This window comes from Ostrinia furnacalis, unplaced genomic scaffold (genome assembly GCF_004193835.3).
Source record: "Ostrinia furnacalis isolate ACB-3 unplaced genomic scaffold, ASM419383v2 OfSCF1299, whole genome shotgun sequence".
Lineage (NCBI taxonomy): Eukaryota > Metazoa > Arthropoda > Insecta > Lepidoptera > Crambidae > Ostrinia > Ostrinia furnacalis.
Window position 1 is genome coordinate 269,209 of NW_021131538.1, and position 12,413 is coordinate 281,621.

General features: G+C 39.0%; 1 protein-coding gene and 1 pseudogene across 1 annotated transcript in view; one reads left to right on the top strand and one right to left on the bottom strand.

Annotated features, from left to right (window-relative positions):
- The window catches only part of LOC114352247 (sex peptide receptor-like), a 281,000-nt gene that overhangs the window by 194,199 nt on the left and 74,388 nt on the right, over positions 1 to 12,413 (bottom strand). The gene's annotated exons all lie outside the window — the stretch shown is intronic.
- Positions 93 to 7,217, top strand: LOC114352258 (uncharacterized; annotated as a pseudogene).

Sequence of the window (12,413 nt, forward strand, 5' to 3'; positions counted from 1 at the left end):
CTGCGGTTTTCCAAACATGAAAATTACTATGCAACTACATTAGCAACTTTGTTCAGTTCAGTATTCTGAAAATCTTGTTTTATACTTTTTCAGCGTCGTTTTTTGTCGTAGTTGGGTTTTATTATAATCGATTAGAAAATTTTGTGTATTACTTATACATTTTTCATAATATCACTTGCCGACTATTCCAGGGTATCGGGCCGTGCTGCTGTCATCAACGCTGTACCATTAGACGATAGTTGCTGTCCAGGATAGTTCATCTGACTTCTTATAAAGGTACGTGAGAATTCATTTTGTTAAGGCTACGGCCTTTTAATGGCTATACAAAGAAGATTATAAAGATAACTTAATACTAATATGCTATACGCGGCGTACATCGGCGTCAAAACGCAAACGCGTTTCATAGGCCAGTAGAATTAGATTTTAAATCGGAAATAATTCCTACAAAAGATTTTATTGCTTTAATGGCTTTATTGGTTGCCAATTAAGACTCTCCTAGGTTTTCGACTTCGACGGAGTTGTGCTTAAGTGGTGGGGGCCCCCGAAAGGGACGTATTTTCGGTTTGTGATGTCCCAGACCTCGTAAAAAATAGCTCAACGCAGAAGTTTGAAAAAAATACCAATGATTTATACTTTTTTAAAAAATTGCCAGGGTAATGTTTGAAACGTTACGGCAGCAAAATCTGTTTTTTCCTAATAACTTTAAAACTATAATTTGAACGAATTTTGCTATTAGTGGACAAATTTCTGCTCACGATGGACTAATTATCTGCTATACTCTCGACTCTCTAAAGCACAAGATTTAAAAAATTTGGCTGCGGTAATGCACACTAGCGGAAGAATGGTGGGGCGCGTCTTCGTGGATGAAACGATCTATACTATAGATCGTTTCACGAGTCGCTTCGCACGAGTACCTAATACTATAGATTCTATAGTATTAGGTACTCGTGCGAAGCCGGGCCGAAACAACTAGACCACTTTGGTCGATTCGTTTTTGTACTCTACCGTATTTACAGGTAATGGCGCAAGTACACTATGCGGGACATTGACCGAGACGTAATAGTGTGAACACCATCTCGGTTACTTTCTCCTTCACCCACCCGTGCGTCGCCCATACTTCGGTGTGCGATCTAGCGCTTCGTCTCGGTCAAAATTCCGCAGTGTACTTGCGCCATAAGGTTTTTATCAAGGATAATCAAGAAAAGTGGAAAGGCCTGCTGTTTCAGTGGTGTTTTTGTATGAAAATCCCAATTTGCAAACGTGGAATCGACAAAAACTTGATTTCTGTAGTATAGGTAGGTAACACATACTCGTATATGTATAAAAAAATACATGAATTGGTGAACAATTGTCCACTTAAACTACGTGATGGTAGGCCTTGTTTTTTGATTATTTATTCACATATTATGGCCAACGTTAAGTTTTTTTTATTTATTTTCAGCACAACCGAGAAAAAAATGGGCAGCCACGAGAACAAAGAAACGATAGATTTTACAATTAGAAACAAATCAACTGATGAACAGCAGAATCCGATAATTGTTTCATTCGAATCCACTATCTCATTGGATGAGGATCAAAATCAATTCAATTACAAGAGAATAGTTGGCACTATACTTCGCGGTCGAGATGTGATCGTAGTGTCTAAGGAAGACCAATTAAAGGACCTCATATCTGACGAGGTTGACACACCTGATGTAAATTATGTAAAAAAGAACGCAACTGGAGTCGTGTCGTTTACACCACACCCGGAATCAAATATAAAACACCATGCTACATTGCTGAAAGCGATGCCAATAGGAGTGGCCGGAGATCTTGCAGCTAGCACTGAATTCCTCTATGGAAATCTATGGTTTCTGATCGACACTGGCCGGAGTAAGGAAGACGTGATCGATGATGTTCGTAAACTGACTCCATCTGCGTACAGGGAAATGCCATTTTTAAAACATGAGGCAGTCGCTTCACCAGCTATGTATGACGGTCTCGAAATATTGTGGTTCAATCCCAATATAAACATACTTACCGAAAAATTTGCGTATAAAATTTGATTATAATTTCTGTATAATTTTCCGATAACATTAAAAATTGATAGCAAAGATATAGCAGACTTATCAACTTGGAAAGGGATCAACACCGTATCGCCTTTCGCAAGCTGTCAACCGCGAGGCGAGGTGTCTACGTTAAAGGCTCAAGTAGACTATGCGAAAAATTGTCCAAGTCGAAGCGCTAGCCCGCACACCGAAGTATGGGCCACGCACGGGTGGGGAAGGAGAAAGTAACCGAAATGGTGTTCACACTACTTGGCCAATTTCACGCATAGTGTAATTGAGGCATAACGGTGCAGAGTGTGCGTTCCAGTGGTTCCAGTATGGAGTGGAGTTCATAGAAAGAATATGACCTGATTACGATCCCTTTCCGGGTTGATAAGTGTAATACGTCCATAAAACTCTGGAAGTTTAAATATTCAATCCTAATCCAAATCCGTCCGTCATCTGTCAAATTTCAATATGATTTTTGACCAAAAACGGAAAAAATATCTGTGATTTTCGATATTTATACATTTTCATATTATTTAAAATACTATTTGAACAATATTAAAGTGTAAACACACCGAAAATTGTGGATATTTAATCTAAAACTGAATTAAACTTGACAGTTGAAATCCGGATTTGTACAAGGATCGAATATGGGAAACTGGCGTATTGCGCAATTCAATGTTTACGTATTTTTATCCTTCTTTTTCTCCTGTATTATGTCTAACTACAGTTATATACTTACTTCAACCACACCAACGCATGCAGACCGCCATCGCCGGCGCGATCATAGGGAAATGACAGGTCACGTGAACTGTCATAGGTCGCGCGCGCTATCTGTCAAATGGCCTTTGATCGCGCGATGGCGATCTGTACGCGTGGTGTGGTTGAAGCTTTAGGAGGTATTGTCACATCATCGACGTTAATCTTGTTTTGTTTTATTTAGTTTATGCAAATGTAGTACCTACAATAAATTGTAATAAAACAATAATTGAATATTTATTTATTTTTGCTTTTTTACCAGCTCATAATTCGTAATTACCGTAAACATTCACCGTCCTGTCATTTATTGAAATCTTCTATTACTCTATACTTACTAAATTATTTACTGATCAGTTTAATTTTGTTTGAATGCGCTAATTTTGGGAACTACCTGTGGACTGGCACCCGGGGCGATCCCCCCCCCCCCCGTCATAAGTCCTATGGCACCCCCTACCCCCAGGATTTTTAGGATTCGAAGATTGAAAGACAATCGCACCCCCCCGTATCATGAGATAGACCGCAAACTTGTTAATCAGTACTAATCTGCGCGACTTGTGTCACCCCCTGAGGCTTGGCACCCGGGGTGGACCGTTTGGATACAAGTACTGTCATGGATCGCGCGGACTGTCATGGGCGCGGACTGTCATGGGTCGCGCGGACTGTTATGGGTCGCGCGGACTGTTATGGGTCGCGGACTATCATGGGTCGTGCGGACTGTCATGGGTCGCGCGGACTGTCATGGGTCGCGCGGACTGTCATGGGTCGCGCGGACTGTCATGGGTCGCGCGGACTGTCATGGGTCGCGCGGACTGTCATGGGTCGCGCGACCTGTCATTGGTTTATGCTCGCGCTGTGATTGCGCCGGCGATGGCGATCTTCAAGCGTTGGTGTGGTTGGTGTATTTTGTACAAGCGTGGCGTACAACCACCATACATGGAATTAGCTGACGGACGGAGGCTAATTCCAAGAAGTACGTTAGAGACAGACGCAGAGAAGTCGCTGGCAAAAATTGTATTGTGCTTTCGGAAGTCTCAAGCATTCAACATGCAATTCCAATTATGGACGTCGCGGTCGGATGCATCATGCAACCTTGACTCAATTCAATACCGGCCGTTTGGTGTAGTGGTTCAGAACGGACTACTATGACGAGAGGTCCCGGGCTCGATTCCCGGCCGGGCAGAAATTGAAATGATGAATTTTAATTTCTGTGACGGGTCTGGGTGTAAATATGTATAATATGTATGTATTTAATAATAAAAAAAAGTATATAAGTAGTATATCCGTTAAGCTAGCACCCATAACACAAGCATTGAGTTGCTTACTTTGGGGCTAGCTGGCGCTGTAAAAAAAAACAAAAAAAAATACCTCGGCTCTGAGGAATTACTCCTCGAACTAGCTTGCTTTGCTTACATGTAGATTTGAACGGGTTATTAAACAAAAAATACTTTAGCACCGCAATGCAGCTTCACCCTACCGCCATCTATTGATGAGCGTCATAACTTCTTTGGAGTTTACTTAAGCTTTGGAGAGATTTGGTAATGCATGTTGGAGCGCTAGTAGTCTTAATCTGATATTTCACGATATTTAATAATATTAATACCTAGATTATTCTTATTATTTTTCAATTTCTATTACAGACCTGAAATTGGGCTATAAAATATCAAAATGCCCAAAATCCCTGAGAAAGATGATTGTAAAGATACGACTGGAAAGGTTTTGGGGGCAGGTCGAGCCGGAGAATTCATGCAAACCAGATTCACCAGAATTCCTGATGGACATTTGAATCCAGAAACTGTAGCTGGTATTCGAGATATGCATTTAGGCAAAGTTAAAAATGGAAAACCCGTTGGTAGGTAATATTAATGACACTATAACTACAATAATATACAGTACCTACCTCTAGTATGAAAAACTTTCGTCTTCGAATCGTTTGCGTATTCGACAAAATTCGATACTCAACCTTCGAATTAAACGATGACGTGACAATTTTGATTGTCATAATAAGTTTCGTGCAACCATTTCTCATACTATAGCCTGACCAGGAACATAAAAACCCTCGCCATGTTGCGGAAAACTAATGGTACTAATTTCTTTTAATGGCAACAGAAACTGAAAACTTCATTGACATGTCACCTTGCATGTCAGTCTATTGCTGTCAAAGTGTAAACAAACTTTATTTTAAATGTGCGCAATTGATTTTGTGAATTAAATTGCTAAAATCTTTTTATAGTCGTGAAAGAAAAGAAAGAAAAGTGGTTCACAATGTGTTAAAGTATTTATCGAAGAGAAATACTAAGGGTTCGGACAATATTTTCATTGAATAATGTTTCCGACAAAGGTTGTCAAATTGACTGACATGTTTATCGTATAGTACAGTCCACTATGAAAATTAGCTGTGGTTTGTTTCAACTACCTATTTTAAAGTTTTTTGTCACTTTCTAAGTGTTGAATTTTATGGAATTGGGAAAAAAGTACCGAGTTTGAAGCGTTCATGAGCAGACATTGCAGTTGAATATTCAAGTTCTGAATTTGATTATTGATGAATAATAAAATAAATCCTACTAACTCGATTGATGGTTTCATTTAATTTATTTAAACCAGGTTACCTATAATAATATTTCATCGTTAATTTATGAAAATATCAAATTAGCCCGTAATCCTGAATCCTGATACATAAAGTTAGCCTATTAATTTAACACAGGTACGACTGTACTCAGTGTTGCACTATCAAATGCAATTGACGCGCCTCTATGCCAGGGTTTTTATGTTCCTGGTCAGGCTATAACTTCACTTTACGACACGTTTACAAGGGCGCTGTTGTAGTTTTCGTACTAAATCTTTTAATGGCGATTCGAATACGCAAACGATTCAAAGTCGAAAGTTTTTCGTGCTAGAGATACAGGGTTACTGGCAACTCTCAGTTGCATTCGAGCTCTCTATCTATTTTTGACAGGACGTCGAGTTACCAGTAACCCTGTATACTTAAGTACATCGTAATGACCTTTGGACCTGCTCTGTAAGCTTACAAGTGTTTTGCATTAATAAATAAATAAATAAATAAATGAAACTATTGCAGGAGCTCCAACGATACGTTTCGACACTGGAATTACTGAGAAAGCCTTAAAAAGAAAGGATATTCCCCACATCAATATTGACCCTAAAGGAGTTAAACCAACCCTCATATTGACGTACCCAAAGGAGTAGTGGATTCAGCCCAAGTCATTAATAAGACTATTAAATATGCAGGCATTACTTTAACAGTCGCCGCCGTAGCGTTGGATGCCTGGCGGATTGGGTCCGCTTTGAAAGATGATATTTACACTAGGGACCACGCCGACGAGATTATTAAAGAGCTAGAGGATGCCATTAGCGAGTTGAAAAAATCACTTAAGACTGAAACTAAATCATCAAGAATTAGTGAAATAAGGACGACGATAGAATATCTTGAGAAACTTGTGATTGATGTGAGACGGACTAAGAAGGTTCCAGTGAAATATATCAAGACTGTTTCATCGGTTGGAGGGAGTTGGGGAGGTGGGGCGTTGGGAGGAACTGCCGGGGCCTGGGGGGGGGCGAAGGCCGGGGCTCTGGTGGGGACTTGTTTCGGACCTGTGGGCACGGTAGTCGGCGCTCCGATAGGCGCGGTGATTGGCGCTATTGGAGGTGGCATTCTTGTTGGCACAGCTGGAAGTGCTGCTTGCGAAAAGGTTGCTGACGCAGCTCTTAGTCTTGCAGACTAAGAGCGCTTTCACATTGAGGCGATTTAGCAGCGCGACAAACGCGCGACAGACTCGAAAATTTCATACTATGTGACAGCGGATGCATGCCTTCACATTATAAAAACGCCGCTGCCGCGCTGCTGTCGCGCTTCTAACGTCTTCTAATGTGAAAGCGCTCTTTACAGACTTATCAACTCGGAAAGGGATCAACACAGTATCGCCTTTTGCGCACTGTCAACCGCGAGGCGAGGCGTTTATAGTTCCAAAATATTGAACTGTCCTATCCATGACATTGACAGAGGGGCGTCACCGTCAATACCGGATCGCTGGTTCCGATTTTTGCCATGTTGGAGACCATATATGTAGTTGAACGATGGTAGCGCCCCCTTGTCATTGAGTTTGGTGGGACAGTTCAGCGTGGGTCATCTATCTATACGCTACTGTGCGGACAGTGTGCGTTGCAGTATGGAGTTTCATACAAAGAATACTGACTGCCTCGAGTTCCCTTCCCTTCCCTTCGATCCATTTCCGGATTGATAAGTGTGCTACGTCCTTTAACATATTCTGCTGTATTCTTGACCGATTGTTTATGTTACAAAACATTGGGCAAGTCGCGGAATTATAATAATTACAACATAATAATAATATAATAAGTTCGGTGAAAATTATAAATCCGCCTAGCGCCGAGGCTAAGTAAATAATGCAAGGAAAATAAATAAGTACGGCACACATTATCAAAATCAAAATTATCTTAATTTGTTTAGACCAGTGTTTTTCAACCTGTGGGTCGCCTCTATAGGGGGGTCGCGAGAGGTCGTGAAAACTACCTCAGTAAAAAAAAACAGTAAAGTTTTAAAGCTAGATTCATCCGAAGTCTAATTATGCAAATGCATAAATGTTGTACAATTCTTCATACAAACAAATTAATCAGAATCGGGCCCAACTATCGGTCAAATAAAAATCGCTCTTTAACCTCCTTGATTTTATATGTTGTCCTAAACGAAAGCTTCGAAAAAAATGATTAAAAATACTAGGTAACATAGTTTTTAAGCCGTATTACTAACACAAGGATGTCAAATGTGGAATTAAGAGTAGGCGCACACCGTTGATTTTTAGTTGGCCGATAATTTTGTGCCCGATTTTAATTTGTATGAAGAATCTGCCAAATCGAATCGCAGCGTTGTGTGCGCACTCCCTTAAATGTCCATACTGATCAACTGCCCGACTAAACTATCGGCCGACGAAAAATCAACGGTGTGCGCTACTCTAAATAGGTATATTTAACTAAAACCCTATTGCGAATGTATTATGTATTTTGCTGTTGGTGTTGTACCTTTATCAATAAAATACTAAATAATAACTATTTTTGTTAATTAGTATTATTATTAAAAAATTAGCACACAAATGGAAATACTGTGGAAGTAAAAAAGTGACATTAAATGTAACTATGACGGATGGTACAGCGCCCCTAGCGGAAACTTTCAAGACCTAAAATCTTCATATATTTTTTAAAGTGCTCACTCGTGTTGCTCGTGTCGCACACAGGTGAAATTTCCTCAAAAGTTGGCCAAAATTACGTTAAGTGTGTTTATGCCTATATGGGTCATTCCATGAAAATCTGTATATTTTCGACGTCATTTTGTCCTAAACTTTTTTGAGATGCTTTTGAATACTTTATTAGTCTAAATTATAGTTTATTTATTAATTATGTTATGTCTAAAAGGGCCAGTCACTTTATGCTTTATTTTACGAGAAATTATAACTTTCAATTTTTTCATACTACATTACTCCTATATGACTTTTAATAAAGTATAAAACTTATAACCTTAACATGTATAGATAAGTTAATATACTTAATGTAGTTGTTTTGTTATTATCACTATATGAAAAACGTCATTCCCTGACTAGTAACTTAGTCCCTAGCGCCATTAAAAGCTAGGGCCTGACGGTCTAGGGACTGACGATTTGGAGTAAAACTTAACACAAATGCAGATTAACTTTATATTATAAGATGCTTAATACGATGTGCCGAAAATAGCCAAAAAACCACACGTAAATACTAATAAATTATATACAATTTCCTATTGTAATCAATAAAGCTACTCAACTAGGGACTGACGCAGTGACTGGATCAACACCATGTTTCCGCAACAATTGGCACGTTTGCACTAATTCAAAAAACGGTTGCCGCAAAGTCAGTATGGTCTGAAGATAACTTCGTATTGTACTTTAAATTCAACTAAATGTCATTCACTCTAAATACTTACTAAACCGCAAAATTATAAAATCTGTGCGTGGCGAGGGAATGACGTTAAAAGCTGTGGACTCTTTTTCAACTTAAGAAAATCAAATAATTGTTTATTGAAACCGTAAAATATTAATAGAATTTGGTGTAATATACGTTTAAATAGATTATTCGTTAATTAAAACAAAGGATCAAGTTGATGTTTCCATAAATATGGGTTCCAAAACACAAACTTTTGGAGTACGGACATGCCTAGGGAATGACGTTATGGGTAATTTAAAAGGAATTTAAGATGTTTTAAAAATAATAAAAAAAATATAAATAGGTGATGAATAAAACACATTGCGAGCTGTTATTTAACAATTTTGGAATAAAATATTAACAAATATTCCATGTGAAATGTGGCGCGGACTAAGAGTTGACATATTTTTGTGGAATGACCCATATATTGCTATAGTCTGTCTAAAATAATAGTTTAAAGGTGATTTAAAAAGAAAAACTAACAAATGTTTCATTGATGTATTTAGTCTTACTAATAATTTGTTAAAAATTTGATAAATTTTAAAAAATACAATTACGATGCAGAAGTTATTTTTGGTTCTTTTAAAAGTTTTATTACATCTTAAGGATAGGGAATACTAATGGAATGCTATTCTGGGAACTGCTTGAAAACATATTATGGGTATTTTTAAAATTCATAAAAATTGACAGTTTTGCAATATTTTGTTTAGGTGACGCAGTTTGACGCAGCTAATTTTGGTGTCATATGAAAACCATAGATATGTTCTTTCGAAATATGTAAAAGAAACGGGTTGATCGCGCTTGATCATGAACTTTTTCACCGTTTCAAAAAAATAAACTGTTAAAATATAGACTTCTATTCAAACCTATATATCTATAACATAGTAAGTAATGTAGACTGTTTAGTAATACAGAAATAATAAACTAACCTGGAAGTATAGAATCCATATGTTTTTTACCAAATATTAACTAAATAAAAGTTAAACGTTGTTGTTAAACAAGAGCTAAAATTATAATAAATTACTCAACAAGAAAAACTGTTTAAATCAAATGTTGTGGGTATCTGGATAAAAAGTGTTAAACTTTTTAAATATCATTTATAGATGGCTCCATATGTCTTGTTCCTATATTAGGTTACTAATTTAGAATCGGAGTAACTTTGCTTTTTTTAATATTGGCCACAAATAACGTACATTTCACCTGTGTGTGTCGTGAGGACGTTTGAAGTAAACTCACACTAGGCCCTCGCGCAGTGTAGGGTTCCGTAGTTTTCCGTCGTAACCGTTCCGTCACAATACATATATTATTTCAGAAGCAAGCAATTACTTCATCTAAAGTCACTTTTAATATTTTCTTCTAAGGAATTTTTACTAGTTAATAAATTTTATAATACATGAGTCAAATGACTATATTACTCTTAAACTAACTGATGTTTCTTAACCGTTATAGTTTTCCTTGAAAGTTCATGAAAAGCAGTATTATTACGAATTTTTCCAGATTTTTCAAGCCAACAGTTTAGTTTTTAGATGGGGGGGGGGGACTTACTCGATTAAAAATTGGCACTTACAAATCCCTAAATGGAAAAATAGTCTTAGAAACCCCTAAGCCATTTTGACTTAGATTAAGACCTATCCAACGATACCCCACACGATGGAGTAGAAGATGAAAAAAAATTTCATCCCCACTTTACATGTAAAGCTACCCTAAAAATATTTTTTCAAAATTTTATTTTAACGTTTTGTCGGCGTGATTAATATACATACCTTCACAAAATTACAGCTCCCTAGCCTAGTGCCAATAGTTTCCAAGCAAAACCTCGGACAAGACTACGGAACCCTAAAAAGACCACCCCAGAACACTACTTACTATAGGTATCCTAATTAGAGAAAAGTTCTCGAGTGGCGACCTCGAGCCGGAAGACGTAGCGTAGGTAGGCCTTCCAGGTGGACCGACGATCTGGTGAAGGCCGCGTGAGGTGCCTGGATGCGGGCGGCGCAGGACCGGTCTTTGTGGAAAACCTTGGGGGAGGCCTTTGTCCAGCAGTGGACATCTTTCGGCTGAAACGACGACGACGACGAACCAAATTATTACAGCAGTTAGACGCTAAAAGCGGCGTCCGACGTCGGCATCAAAGTTCCTGTTGACTTCTGAACGTCGCCTGCGACGCCAACGTCTGACGAAGTACCTACTACGTTACTACATAACATAGTAAATACAAATGAGTAGGTAGGTCATTTTCATAGAAACGCACCGAACGCGGTTTGTATGTGAGCGCGCGCCTAGGGTTGCCAGGTCTTGTCCGGCCAAATTATGGCTTGTCCGGCTTTTTATGTGGCTGCCGCACCAGGCGAAAGTCGAGCTACAAGCGCACGCGTCAGGTTATTGGGCGATAATGATAGTACTCACTCGAGAGCTATGACGGCTTTTAGGGTAAAATGTCCGGCCAAATGAAGCACAGAGTCCGGCTTTTGTGTTTTTGGACCTGGGAACCCTACGCGCGCCAATACGCAGGCGGCGCGCAAACACACACACTGACAAAATTCAGCGCACTTCACCGCTAATAATCAACGCTAAAGTTTGTCAGTGTGTGGCGTGTGCGTGCGCGCCGCATACGTATTGGCGCGCTCACATACAAACCGCGCTCGGGCGTTTCTATGAAGATGACCTACTCATTTGTATTTACTCTGGTTACTATCAGGGATGTTATGGATATCCGTAACCCTACACAATCAACAAAAACTTCTCAACATTTGAATGTTTTTGTTGTGTAGGGCAAAGTGGACACGCGCTGGAAAAGTGGAGACCTTTACAAAAACAAGGGAGCATCGAAAATACATTTATAGGTAGGTAAGTCTAAGTAAGTATGTAGGTACCTACGTACTTACTTGTATTTTGTAGAACTAGTTAGGCCTACAAAATCTTTTTGCTTTCGTTACATAGTCAAACCTGGATAAGTAAGAAAAGTCTCTAAGCGACAATAATAGTCAGGTCCCGTCATTCCGAATACCTCTATGAGTGACAGTGTAGAAAATTCTTTGTCTTGTCCGGCCAAATATTGGCTAGGCTTTTGTTAGGCTTTTCATGTGGCTGCCGCGCCAGCCGAAAGTCAAGCTACTTACAGCTAGTATCAAGCGCACTCATGATGATGTTAGGCAACCGATGATAATAGTACTCACTCGTGAGCTATAACACTAATCGTACCCCCCCCCCGTGACATGTCCGGCTTTTATGGTAAAATCACAGAATAAGTAATAGTACAGGTACAGAAGGATTACTCCGCAAGACGATTTAAATAAACGCGAGTCTTGCTACGACGCGATACAGTGGAATTCAGCTCGCACAGCACTACGTACCTACAATTTTATTCACCTACAAGTTTTGTCTCTTTCTATCGCGTGCCTCTGAACTCTTCTTACGCTGTTAGGGTTGCTGTCTAGTGAAAAAATAATTAATCTATTTATTTGTAATGAGGTACGTATGTAGGTAAGTATGCATTCATTATGGAAAACCTTGGGAGAGGCCTTTGTCCAGCAGTGGACGTCATTTGGCTGAAACGAACGAACGAATTCTGAACAGTAGTCATGGTAGGTTAGGTTCCTATACTATCCTAAGAATTATTGATTACCTACATGGCCA